Source organism: Anser brachyrhynchus (assembly GCF_964034855.1).
Source record: "Anser brachyrhynchus genome assembly, chromosome: Z".
In the NCBI taxonomy this organism is placed as follows: Eukaryota; Metazoa; Chordata; class Aves; order Anseriformes; family Anatidae; genus Anser; species Anser brachyrhynchus.
This window is the reverse complement of record NC_137697.1, coordinates 60024802-60029122: the sequence shown is the minus strand read 5'-3', so window position 1 is coordinate 60029122 and position 4321 is coordinate 60024802. Positions and strand designations below refer to the sequence as shown.

The 4321-nt window shown below is 37.7% G+C and overlaps 1 long non-coding RNA gene across 1 annotated transcript; it reads left to right on the top strand.

Annotated features, from left to right (window-relative positions):
* Positions 1-402: 402 nt before the first annotated feature.
* Positions 403-3893, top strand: LOC308186193. The gene is made up of 3 exons (XR_013943958.1): positions 403-1110; positions 1194-1283; positions 1478-3893. It is a non-coding gene; the product is annotated as an uncharacterized lncRNA (long non-coding RNA).
* The last annotated feature ends 428 nt before the right edge of the window (positions 3894-4321 follow it).

Sequence of the window (4321 nt, the reverse complement as noted above, 5' to 3'; positions counted from 1 at the left end):
CTATATTTTGTTATGGGTCATGGCATAATGTAACCTGACATATGTAAGGACAGGGGGACTCGTACTACAGCAGAAATATTGGTGTAAACTCCTATTCGTGGAAATAGTTAATATAAAAATGCTATATTTCTGTTGCCATATTTACTGCTACGTAGCCATGTATACATTTAAATAGCATAGGTGGAAAACTTATGCAAATGCTTACAGCCCCCTCCATCTTTTTTTTTTTTTTTTTTTTAGTTAGGAGAGAAGGTTATTGCTACATATTTAACTAAATCAGAGCTTCTGTCTAGGTATCTGAAGATGAAGCTTTTCAGTATCCTGAACAGGTGCAAGGCACTGAATGAAAAGCCTGTGCTCTTCCTTCACTGATGTCACTGAACACTGTGGGGCAGACAGTAAGAGTGTTGGCCCAATTAATTTTTTCATTATGTGTCTCCTATTTTTACCTTGTCCTGGGTAAAACATTCTCAGTTTTGAGAACTTTATCTAACCTAACTTAGTGCCCATTAACACATATTTCTAATAACTGTTTGGTCATTGAGAAAAAGCACATGTAAACAAATAAACAAGCATTTTGGTGGACTGCAGGGAAGGGGCAGGAAAGGTGTTAAGGTAAACACTAACCCACATCCCCATCTCAGTTCTTCCAGAGGGAGGGCAGACAGCACTGAAAGCTGGAGTCAAGTGTGATACGCTTCCTGAGTGCATCTCACTGCACATCAGTCTTTTTCTGCTGCTCGTTCCCTTTATACCTGTTTGCCCCCACTACAGCACAGACATCCACAGGTCGCAGGCCCTCAGGGTGTGCCTGCCCCCATGTGGGTGCCCCATGGCTGCAGTCCTCCCTTGGCATGGAGGTCCTCCTTCCGAGAGTGTGTCTCCAGCTGCCTTTTCAACACCGTGCCTCCAGCCACGTATCTCCCTGTGTTTCTTCCCCTCACAGCTGTGGCCATTCAACAGCTTCAGGAGGCAGTGGTAATGTTTGCTGTGGTGCCAGAGCCATGTTGCCACCCGGGTGTGCCAGGCACTAATAGGAGACCTTCTGTATACCACTCTCCTGGCGATGGAAAGTAATTCTGAAATTCTGAGGATTTCAGGGGAAGAAGGGTAATGAAATTTTTTTTGGCCTCAAAGGTTAAAGCTGCGGTAAGGCCTGACATGAAAGCTTTTCCTTCTCCTTCCTGGAGCAGATACAAGGTGAGCAGATGCCAGGTTAAGCTTCACCCTGGTGACAACCCCTTCAGCCAAAGATGGTCCAAGAAAAACCACTCTGTGCAGAGGTGAGTGCAAGTTTGCTCTCCAAACCCACAGTAGAGTGTGGGCTTTTCTCCCTACGAACTGGCTGGAGGCCATCAGGCTGCCTCAGATAAGGATTTGTTAACATACTTCCAGTGAAAAACAGGTTCAGACCCGTGTCCTCTCAGTCACAGCTCTGTCATTTCAGGACTTTTCACCCTATGCCGTTCTTTTCCAGTTAAAGGATTTCTTTTCTACTTTGGGCTCTTTCTTGTCCTGTGATTATCCAAAGAACATGAAGCTGCACCCAGTCCTAAAAGGTCTGCTTGTCCTCATGGCCAGATGTCTATTGCATTCCTGCTACTTCATATAGACTGTCCTCCTGACTGTCATCAGCATAGGTGTTTTGTTGTTGTTGTTTTTTGTTTGTTTTTACTATTTGTATTTTAAGGGTGGTCAATTGTTATTATTTATTATTGCAGTATCTTTATATTTCTTGCTATGCCTTCTCACCTGTGTATGCACGAGCCAATGGGCTGTATATCATCTAGGGCATTCTCTTTACAAATACCTTTTGCTTAGTGACAGATACAGTTTTAACTTAACAGTACCTTCCAAAAGTGTTTAGTGAATTACTCTGCCAATAATGCTAACTACGGATTAAACGCATGTGCCTTTGCTTTTGTGTTTTACCTACACTCAATAACCTGTGTCACTGGAAGAAGTAATGTTTTCCCATTTCATTAGTGTAATTTTTTATTATTTTTCATTAATTTGATAACAGATAAGGAGTAGTAACTAGAGTGGGTTAAATATATTAAAAATGTTGTTTAATGGATTTTTATACAAATATTTTTAATTGCACTAATTACTGAGATACTTTTTCTTATTAACCTCTGTTTTGATATAAATACCGAATTATTCATGTGTGAACAAAAGTATTCACTTTGTATACTAATTACTGGTTTTGACTTATTCTTTTCTTGCTCTCAGAAGTTTCAGGCATCCAGTCAGGATACTGAAACAATGCTTAAATACTCAGGTAATTAATCACAGACCACAAATAATGAACAACAAGTAAAGTGAACGGTGTCTAAATAATCCATTGATTTAAAATAGTCTATCCAAACTATTCATCCAGTCCTTACAAATAAGGTACACATAAAAATCAGGCCTGTGTCACAACAAATTTGAGTAAGATAAAGGGCTGCGTTTTTCAGCTCATTTATTTGCAAAGAATGACATATGCAGATATAATGCAAACCTTGTCAAAAAGGATTAGTTTAATAAATTCTCTCACTTCTGAAAAACATATAAAACAGAGATTCTCTTGTGATTGCTGAAAACCATATTTACATGTTGTTATTACCAAACACCTCATGTGCCTAAAAATCCTAAAAAAAAGTCTATGAGGTAGCAAATCCATCAATTAGTGTATACTAAGCTCCACATACATTCAAAATACAATAGCTTTGTGTGAGGTGGGTACTGCTTATATCTAAGATCATGAGAATAACTGACTTTTCACTGAGATATCCAAATGAAAAACATTATTGCTTTTTTCTTCTTTGCTCTTAAAAGCCTAGATGGGGATGGTGGTGGGTGGGTAGGGGTGTCTTTCTTTTCCATTTCTGGACCATTTAAATCCTTGTTCTAATGCTGGATAAATAACCCATGACATTTTCTTATTTCTTATTTTCATTGCTTATATATATATATATAATAAGCATTGCTTATATACATGTATTTTTTTTAATGTAAAATTAGTTACACTTTCCAGAGAAAAAGAATACTAAAAGTATGCATACTGTCAATATAAAGCATTTATATTCATATTGTGTCTTCATTTTTCCCTGGCCAATACTCCTTTCAGAATTTGGTTCAAATTCACAGGCATGTTTCTGAATACCAGATGTTTCAGATGATCCAGAACTGTATTTCTGGTGAAAATAATATTTACTCAAGGAACATTCCCTAAGTCTGTACATAGATTTGTGCATATTTAATTCGAAAATGTAATATCATAGATAGCTTCTTATTAGCTATTTTACATACTTATCTTTTTTCCAGCTTTTTAGCTAAAAATAGTATTTATTATTTTCGCTATGAGTTCTTATGCTGTAATAGTGTCTCACCCAAGGGGTAACTGAACATCAAGTGCTTGTGTTATGTGTATATGTAAAGGACGACTTACACGGTTGTATGGCAGTCAAAAATCCAATACTCTACCAATCTGTTCATCTACAGTCATAGCTTTACTTCTGGTATGAAAGGAATTATTATGTGTGTGATATGACCATTTTACCAAATTCTCAGTTTATCTCATCTCCATAATACAAGTGTAAATCAGGTCTTGGGTATTCTAGAATAAATGTGAATCTCTGTTTTCAGTTTTCCTTTGTCTTCAAAATGCTTTCACTCCAGGAATAATACTTTTACACTTAATAAAATTGCTCATTGCAAGTGCATTGACTCATCAAGCTTTAAGTTAAGAGAGGGAACAATAACATTAATTCAACAACTCTAATGCTTAAGATGACAAGTACCGTTTTTTTCATAAGCTGTGTATCTCTCAATAATTTAATAGCACATAAAACAACCCCCACAGATGTATGTGCACATGCTCCCAGACCAGAACAGCACTTCTGCATGGGCTTAATTATAACCATGTGAGTGGTACCTTTGATTTGAATAGGACTACTCGCATACTTAAATTTAAGCATCTGTTTAAGTACTGTGTTTAGGACTGCAGTCATAGAAGTGAGGATAAAACCCACAGAGTTTCACTCAGTCTCTACTAAAGCTTGTAAGACTCTTGCCACTGCCTATGGTGAGATTGGATCAGATCCAGCCATGGATGAAGTGCTCAGCATGAGAAAGCCACTGAAATGTGCAAAGCAGTTGTAACTAAAAACATATCTGAAGGGAAAGGACATTTTCTGACATGTAAGCATGAGATTGTGCTGAATCTGTGACACTGAAAGGCTATTATCTATATTCGTGTATTATCTGAGGAAGAAGCTAGCAGCCATCATAGGAGTGAGGCCTCCAAGGTTATGCGGGAGAGAGAAAACAAAAAAAC